Below are 9,749 nucleotides of genomic sequence, written 5' to 3'. Positions count from 1 at the left end.
AGTGATTGTAACACATATAACAATAACCTGTCCCCCTCTCCACCCCAGAATTCCTGTATCTCACCTCCAGCCCAAACATCTGTATCCAATCATCTCCTAATTTACATTTGGGGTGCAGCACTGAGGCATTGGGGTGTCTATAGCAGTGATTGTAAGACATATAACAATAACATGTCCCCCTCTTCACCCCAGAATTCCTGTATCTCACCTCCAGCCCAAACACCTGTATCCAATCATCTAATTTACATTTGGGGTGCAGCACTGAGGCATTGGGGTGTCTATAGCAGTGACAGTAACACATATAACAATAACCTGCCTGGGGTGTATCTGCATTATTGGTGCTGGAGTATCAAATTATTGGCTCCCAACAAAAACAAATAATTCGCATTTCCGCACTCTTTGTTCAGCCAGATAAAAGTGTTTTGACTTTTATTTACATTTCAGTAGAGCTGTGGCTGCATGTGACAGCAGATCCTGTCTAACTGCATAGGTAGCATGGTGGTATAGTGGTTAGCGCTCTCGCCTTGCAGTGCTGGGTCCCCGGTTCAAATCTTAATGAGGGCACTATCTGCATGGAGTTTGTATGTTTTCCCTGTGTCTGCGTGGGTTTCCACCGGGCACTTCAGTTTCCTCTTACATCCCAAAAACATATAGATAAGCTTATTGGCTTCCCCCTAAAATTGGCCCGAGACTACGATACATACAATACAAAATACATAATTAGATTGTGAGTTCCTCTGAGGGAGAGTTATGTGACAAGACAATATACTCTGTACAGCGCTGCGGACAATGTCGGCGCTATATAAATACTAAATAATAATAATAATAGCAGATGGTTTATTAACCTTTGCAATGGAAACTAGGGTTGCAACAGTATGAACTATGATAACTGTCTCAAAAAATATCACAGTATAACAGTATTACACAATTATTGCCTTCTTGCTAATCTTTTGGGGGGCCGCGCTCAGTGACGGGGGGGGGGGGGGGGGGGAGTAGCGAGGGAAGCTTCAATAGGATCCTGAGGCTTCCCTCTCAACGGTTTCTGCCACAGGAACGCGAGGCTTATGGCCACGGCAAGTGCTGCTGTAGTCGCAGGGACACGAGGCTTATGGCCACGTCAAGTGCTGCTGTAGTCGCAGGGACACGAGGCTTATGGCCACGGCAAGTGCTGCTGTAGCCGCAGGGACACGAGGCTCATGGCCACGGCAAGAGCTGCTGTAGCCGCAGGGATGCGAGGCTCATGGCCACGGCAAGTGCTGCTGTATCCACAGTGACACGAGGCTATTGGCCACGGCAAGTGCTGCTGTAGTCACAGTGACATGAGGCTATTGGCCACGACAAGTGCTGCTGTAGTCGCAGGGACACGAGGCTCATGGCCACGGCAAGTGCTGCTGTAGCCGCAGGGACACGAGGCTCATGGCCACGGCAAGAGCTGCTGTAGCCGCAGGGATGCGAGGCTCATGGCCATGGCAAGTGCTGCTGTAGCCGCAGGGACGCGAGGCTCATGGCCACGACAAGTGCTGCTGTAGCCGCAGGGACGCGAGGCTCATGGCCACGTCAAGTGCTGCTGTAGCCGCAGGGATGCGAGGCTCATGGCCACGGCAAGTGCTGCAGTAGCCGCAGGGACGCAAGGCTCATGGCCACGGCAAGTGCTGCTGTAGCCACAGGGACACAAGGCTCATGGCCATGGCAAGTGCTGCTGTAGCCGCAAGAACGCAAGTCTCATGGCCACGGCAAGTGCTGCTGTAGCCGCAGGGATGCGAGGCTCATGGCCACGGTAAGTGCTGCAGTAGCCGTAGGGACGCAAGCCTCATGGCCACGGCAAGTGCTGCAGTAGCCGCAGGGACGCAAGGCTCATGGCCACGGCAAGTGCTGCTGTAGCCGCAGGGACGCAAGGCTCATGGCCACGGCAAGTGCTGCTGTAGCCACAGAGATGCGAGGCTCATGGCCACGACAAGAGCTGCTGTAGCCACAGGGACACAAGGCTCATGGCCATGGCAAGTGCTGCTGTAGCCACAGTGACACAAGGCTCATAGCCATGGCAAGTGCTGCTGTAGCCGCAGGGACGCGAGGCTCATGGCCACGGCAAGTGCTGCAGTAGCCGCAGGGACGCAAGGCTCATGGCCACGGCAAGTGCTGCTGTAGCCGCAGGAACGCAAGGCTCATGGCCACGGCAAGTGCTGCTGTAGTCGCAGGGACACGCGGCCCATGGCAAGTGCTGCTGTAGCCGCAGGGATGCGAGGCTCATGGCCACGACAAGAGCTGCTGTAGCCACAGGGATGCGAGGTTCATGGCCATGGCAAGTGCTGCTGTAGCCGCAGGGACACGAGGCTCATGGCCATGGCAAGTGCTGCTGTAGCCGCACGGATGCGAGGCTCATGGCAATGGCAAGTGCTGCTGTAGCCGCAGGGACGTGAGGCTCATGGCCACGACAAGAGCTGCTGTAGCTGCAGGGATGCGAGGCTCATGGCCACGACAAGAGCTGCTGTAGCCACAGGGACACAAGGCTCATGGCCATGGCAAGTGCTGCTGTAGCCGCAGGGACTCGAGGCTCATGGCCATGGCAAGTGCTGCTGTAGCCGCAGGGACACGAGGCTCATGGCCACAAGTGCTGCTGTAGCCGCAAGGACGCAAGCCTCATGGCCATGGCAAGTGCTGCTGCAGCGGCAAGGATGCAAGCCTCATGGCAACGGCAAGTGCTGCTGTAGCCGCAGAGACACGAGGCTCATGGCCATGACAAGTGCTGCTGTAGCTGCAGGGACACGAGGTTCATGGCAATGACAAGTGCTGCTGTAGCCGCAGGGACGCAAGCCTCATGGAAATGGCAAGTACTGCTGTAGCTGCAGGGTCACGAGGTTCATGGCCACGGCAAGTGCTGCTGTAGCCGCAGGGACACGAGGCTCATGGCCATGACAAGTGCTGCTGTAGCCGCAGGGATGCGAGGCTCATGGCCACAGCAGGTGCTGCTGTAGCCGCAGGGACACGAGGCTCATGGCCATGACAAGTGCTGCTGTAGCCACAGGGACACGAGGCTCATGGCCACGGCAAGTGCTGCTGTAGCCGCAGGGATGCAAGGCTCATGGCCACGGCAAGTGCTGCAGTAGCCGCAGGGATGCAAGGCTCATGGCCACGACAAGTGTTGCTGTAGCCACAGGGACACGAGGCTCATGGCCACGGCAAGTGCTGCTGTAGCCGCAGGGACACGGGGCTAATGGCCATGGCAAGTGCTGCTGTAGCCGCAGGGACACGAGGCTCTCTCCTGTGCAATCTGCAGGGCTGTGCGCGTGAACGTGTGGAAGCCCGCAATCACCATGGTCTTGGCGTCAGGGGGATTGGTAGCAGAGGACAGACACCCCCTGAGCCAATCCGTGCATGTCTGCCGAGAATGATCAGTTTTTCTTCAAAAACATTGATCATTATCTGATCGTGCCTCTGCGCTCCCTCCAGCTCACTCATTTCCACTGCCGATCGTTAGATTAATGTATGAGAACTTCGTTCCCATTCATCTTCCCTCAGGCCTCCGTGATCGCCAGTATCAATGAGATGCCTGTGTCACCTCCGAAATGTAACCGACGCGCATTACTTCCTATTTAGCGTACCAGTGTGAGATCTCTCATGGTTGATATGATGTTGTTTATATGTAAAACATTTCCCACACTCAGCACATGAATAAGGCTTCTCTGCAGTGTGAGATCTCTTGTGTTTGGCAAAGTGTGATCTCTGGGTAAAACATCTTCCACACTCAGAACATAAATATGGTTTATCACCAGTGTGTGATCTCTCATGTGTGACAAGGGTTCCTTTATCTTCAAAACATTTCCCACACTCAGCACACGAATATGGCTTATCTCCAGTGTGAGATTTCTCATGTCTGACAAGGTTTCCTTTAACTCCAAAACATTTCCCACACTCTGCACATGAATAGGGCTTCTCTCCAGTGTGCGATCTCTCATGTCTGATAAGACATGGTTTATGTGCAAACCATTTCCCACACTCAGCACATGCATATGGCTTCTCACCAGTGTGAGATCTTTCATGCATGACAAGATTTGATTTTTTTGCAAAACATTTCCCACACTCAGCACACGAATATGGCTTCTCACCACTGTGAGATCTCTCATGTAAGACAAGCTGAGATTTCCGTGCATAACATTTCCCACACTCAGCACATGAATAGGGCTTCTCACCAGTGTGAGATCTTTCATGCATGACAAGATTTGATTTTTTTGCAAAACATTTCCCACATTCAGCACATGTATAGGATCGCTCACCAGTGTGAGTTCTCTTGTGTATGACAAGATGTGATTTCCAAATAAAACATTTTCCACACTCCGAACATGAATAGGGCTTCTCACCAGTGTGAGATCTCTCATGTGTGACAAGGCGTGATTTCCATGCATAACATTTCCCACATGTGGAACAGGAATAAGACCCTCCAGCAGGGGGAGAGCTGTGCTGGGTATGAGGCCCCTCAGGGTTAGACAGGGGAGGGGAGTCTGGGAGAATATTTGTGGTAACCAGGATATCTGCAGGAGACTCTTGTCCAGTGACATCATCATCTGTTGTACAGTCTGTGGATACAGAGAAACGAGTCTCTGAGAGATTCCTGATGCCGGGACTCCGCCCTGCAAATAGAGAAAAATCAGCACTTCCTGTTAGAGAATTCTGTGGATAGTCAGTGAGCTGCTGATAATTCCAAGTTGATGCAAGGTTTATGCAGAATAGAAATTGACCGAATGCAGCAGCTTCTTAGCTTTGCATATACTTTGCATGCAATTTGCACCATCTCAGAGCTTTTGGCATGTCACTGACCATCATTACAGTACTTCTCAGCCCGACAGAAAACTGCAGAAGATTGTGCCTATTACAGGCGGCCAATCACATGATTATTACTTCAGCTTGACAAATGTGATTATCTGCATTCAATTTTCACTACATTTGCATACAAGTCAAAGTTATTTGCATCTCATTGCCCCTCCCTACAGCTAAAGCATTGGCCATACATGAAAAATGAGTAAATTGTAGAACCTTATGAGACAATGGAAGGAATGATATAAGGTACCCATACATTACGTGATTTTGGCGGCCGATCGACCAATAAACAGATCTCAATCTGATCAAATCTGATTGGAGAGTGGTCTGTTTGCTGCCCATACAACACAGGCTGATTCCTGATCACAGACGAGGCCCTCTCGATGTACCTGTGCCACATTTTAGTTTGGCACAGGTACATCGATGACGTCTTCGTACTGTGGACAGGTAGTCATCTAGAATTGATCAGATTTGTGGAATGTATAAACGTAAATTGTCGGAATCTTAAATTTACAATGAATTGTGATTCCCACGAGATTCCGTTTTTGGATCTTCGGGTGAATTGCGATGACTCGGGTCTGATCAGCACAGGACTATATAGAAAGGAGACTTCCACGAACGCTTTATTGAAAGCTGATAGCTGCCACCCTGGGCACACAGTTAGAGGCATCCCTGTAGGCCAGTACCTGAGGGTTCGTCGTAATTGTACCAAACTTGAATCTTTTGTACAGGAGGCCGGTCAGCTGCGCAAGCGCTTTCAAGCACGGGGTTATAATGATAAAACTCTGAGAAAAGCTTACCAAAGAGCTTTGGGCAGCGATAGAGACAAATTACTCTGTCCGAACCGGGTAGCGGGGCTTGGCCAGCAGCAGACCAGGCTCTGCACTCGGTTTTGTATGCAACATGGAGAAATTACACGAATTTTAGACAAATATTGGTATATGCTGTGCAACGATTCGCGGTTGTCACCTTTTGTTCCACCACGGCCAAATATTACATTCAAAAGAGCCCCATCCCTGAGGGATATGTTAGTTAATAGCCATTTTGAAGATAACACACGACTACACTGTCGTACCCTGGGGACCTACACATGTGGGGGCTGTAGTTTCTGTAGGTTTATGTATGTGGGGGCGTCGGTGGTGCTCCCGGACGGTAAGCAGTGGAGATTGTCACATTATGTCAATTGTGCCACGAAATTCGTGGTTTACTTATTATTATGCCCCTGTGGGGCTTTTTATATAGGAAAAACAACTCGTGAGCTCAGAGAACGTATCTCTGAGCATGTGAAGAGTATAAAAAGTGTCAACTCCACTGCCCCAGTCGGGGTGCATTTCAGGAGGCACCATGGCGGAGATTTTAGGGGACTCAGATTTGTTGGGATTGACCGGGTTCATGGTTCAATAAGAGGGGGCAACCTAGATAGGTTGCTCTGTCAGAGAGAGTGTAGGTGGATATTCAACCTAAAAGCCACTTCTCCCCCAGGGCTAAATGAAATGGAGGGCTTCGCCCCCTTTCTCCCATTGTAGATGGGCTTCTGCTGAGATTCTGTTGCTTTTGTTGGGCATTTACACACTGCCCGCTGTGTGCGGGACTGCACTTGTTTTCTCCTGCGTGTCCTGGCCTCCTGCTGTGGGCTGCTCGGCAGTTTAGCTCCAAAAGTCCTTTTCCCACTACTATTATACATCTGATATATCTGGCAGAATTGCTGCTCTTTTTAGGGGCTGCTGTTTGTTTGCAGCTTCTATTCTAAAGTAATAAGGAAATTGAGATATATGGGCATGGGTGCAGACTATATAGAATAATGAACGTACAGCGTTGTAATTTTTGTAGCTGAATGAGGTATGTGCTATGCATGCTTGGATACTATGGTTTCGTTACCTTTCCGCGCTGCTGTTTACCCCCGGAGCTATCCACCTCGCCTGACTCCATATTGACATTAGGTTGCCATGGAGTGCGGCGGGTATGTTGTCTCTGACGTTGGCTGGACGGGTCCCCGTTGCTCCTTCCGCCCGGCGCATTGCTGTGGGCGGAAGTGGGTGATGGGATGGGGGATCCGCTTTGGATCCGGTCCCTGCTGCTCCTTCCGCCCGACGTATTGCTGTGGGTGGGCGGGCGATGAGATGGGGGATCCGCTTCGGCCAACCAAAAGCGTTTGGCCATGCGCGTTCTCAGGCGCTCCTCTCGCCGCCGAATTGCAGTTGGCGGCTGTGGGGTATGTGCTGGGACGCTCCTGGCTAACGCTGGGTACGCAGCGCCGGGGGGGGGGCGGAGCTGGGAATTGAGTGTGCCTGATAGGGCGCAAGAGCCGTTATAAGCGGCTGTCAGCTGATTCTGGTGAACCACGCCTCCTGAGGAAACGAGGATACACTCGTGAAACATGTCGGGGCTGTGAAGTGGTTTTTCCGTTGGCTTGCCTGGCCTCCTGATCGCCCCTCCACAGGGAATCCTCCTCTGGCTATTCAAGCACTATTCAGCCTTCAACTCATACCATCATCATGCCCACTTAGAGGGGAATCTGCAGGACATTGCAATTGGCGACACCAAAAGCCAAAAACCTGGTGAGCAGCTTATATCACTATGTTTACTCAACACTGGAACCGCTTTTCTCACGGAGCTGCTTTGCTTGCTTGCTTGCTTGTGCTTAAGACAGTGACTGATGATTTGCAACTGCCGGGTTATTCAAACACTGACCTGTGTGTGACAGCATCAATCAGCTTGTCTGTGCTTTGCCTCATGGATATTGAACTGAGGCACGCCTTTGCATTATCTACTGGATACTAATGCATACGTGCCAGTGCTACTCTTTAAGCATATGTTGCTGCAGCCTGTTTATCACCTGTCAATACTTCCTAACATCATTTGACTTTGCATGCTCTTGTCACACACTTGGAGTGGTTCAAGAGACTGTTCAATACTCCCTGTAATAAGGAGGTACCATGAATGAACTATACATCTGATAATACAGTGCATTCTTCTAGCTGCTTCCTGTTTATGGCTGAAACCAAATAGGCATGGTGGTGCATTTTACTAGCCAGAACTATATCAACACTGCAGTGAGATCTTCTCTGCTTTATGCTTCTGCATTTATCTAGTATGAGAGGGTGTGCTTGAATGTGTAGTTTGCTGAGTGTACTGTGGGGAGGAATGGGTGGGGTGGGTGCTGTGAGGTCAGGCTTATTTTAAATGTACTACTGTTTTTGATATAATAAAGATTTATATAACTTTTACTACTTTAGAGTAAATTGATTTATTGGTATGTATCACTCACCAATTCTATTCCTTCCTACTTTGGTGTTTCTGATTCCTGATCACCACCCGTGGCCGCAGTCCCCCTAATGTACATGTACCCCCCAGTGCCCCATGCAGTTATACTTTACCTGCCCCCAGCCACTGTCCCCCCTAATGTACATGTACCCCCCAGTGCCCCATGCAGTTATACTTTAACTGCCCCCAGCCACTGTCCTCCCTAATGTACATGTACCCCCCCCCCAGTGCCCCATGCAGTACATAACTGCATGGGGCACTGGGGGTACATGTACATTAGCGGGGACAGTGGCCGAGGGCAGGTAAAGTATAACTGCATGAGGCACTAGGGGTACATGTACATTAGGGGGGACAGGGCCGGGGGCAGGTAAAGTATATCTGCATGGGGCACTGTACATTAGGGGGGACAGTGGCCGGGGCAGGTAAAGAATAACTGCATGGGTCACTGGGGGTACATGTACATTAGGGGGGGACAGGGGCAGGTAAAGTATAACTGCATGGGGCACTGGGGGGTACATGTACATTAGGGGGACAGAGGCCGGGGCAGGTAAAGTATAACTGCATGGGGCACTGGGGGTACATGTACATTAGGGGGGGGACAGCGGCCGGGGGGCAGGTAAAGTATAACTGCATGGGGCACTGGGGGGTACATGTACATTAGGGGGGACAGCGGCGGCAGCGGACAAGTAAAGTATAACTGTATGGGGCACTGGGGGTACATGTACATTAGGGGGACAGGGGCCGGGGGCAGGTAAAGTATAACTGCATGGGGCACTGGGGAGTACATGTGCATTAGGGGGAACAGTGACTGGGGCAGGTAAAGTATAACTGCATGGGGCACTGGGGGGTACATGTACATTAGGGGGACAGGGGCCGGGGGCAGGTAAAGTATAACTGCATGGGGCACTGGGGAGTACATGTGCATTAGGGGAAACAGTGACTGGGGCAGGTAAAGTATAACTGCATGGGGCACTGGGGGTACATGTGCATTAGGGGGGACAGTGGCCGGGGGCAGGTAAAGTATAACTGCATGGGGCACTGGGGAGTACATGTGCATTAGGGGGACAGTGGCCGGGGCAGGTAAAGTATAACTGCACGGGGCACAGGGGGTACATGTACATTAGGGGGGGGGACAGTGGCCGGGGGCAGGTAAAGTATAACTGCATGGGGCACTGGTGGCACATGTACATTAGGAGGGACAGTGGCCGGGGCAGGTTAAGTATAACTGCATGGGGCACTGGGGGTACATGTACATTAGGGGGGACAGTGGCCGGGGGCAGGTAAAGTATAACTGCATGGGGCACTGGGGGTACATGTACATTGGGGGGGGGGGGGGGACAGTGGCCGGGGGCAGGTAAAGTATAACTGCATGGGGCACTGGGGGGTACATGTACATTGGGGGGGGGGGGGGGAACAGTGGCCGGGGGCAGGTAAAGTATAACTGCATATGGCACTGGGGGTTCATGTACATTAGGGGGGACAGTGGTTGGGGATTTCCATTGCGTTCGTACGTGATTAATGCATGCTGTTACCGCCGCTCACCCATCTGATGCTTTTTAAACAATACCAGTTTCCTGGCTATCCAGGTGATCTTCTGCCTTTAATACTTTTAGTCATAGACCAAGCATGGGCAAACTCGGCCCTCCAGCTGTTACGGAACTACAAGTCCCACA

At 51.4% G+C, this 9,749-nt stretch overlaps 1 pseudogene; it reads right to left on the bottom strand.

Moving 5' to 3' along the window:
* Window positions 1–1,823: 1,823 nt before the first annotated feature.
* LOC137537212 (uncharacterized) overlaps window positions 1,824–9,749 on the bottom strand; it is a 97,109-nt pseudogene continuing 89,183 nt past the window's right edge.

This window comes from Hyperolius riggenbachi, chromosome 10, assembly GCF_040937935.1.
Source record: "Hyperolius riggenbachi isolate aHypRig1 chromosome 10, aHypRig1.pri, whole genome shotgun sequence".
Classification (NCBI taxonomy): domain Eukaryota; kingdom Metazoa; phylum Chordata; class Amphibia; order Anura; family Hyperoliidae; genus Hyperolius; species Hyperolius riggenbachi.
The sequence above is the reverse complement of the archived record's forward strand: the minus strand, read 5'-3'. Positions and strand labels throughout refer to the sequence as shown.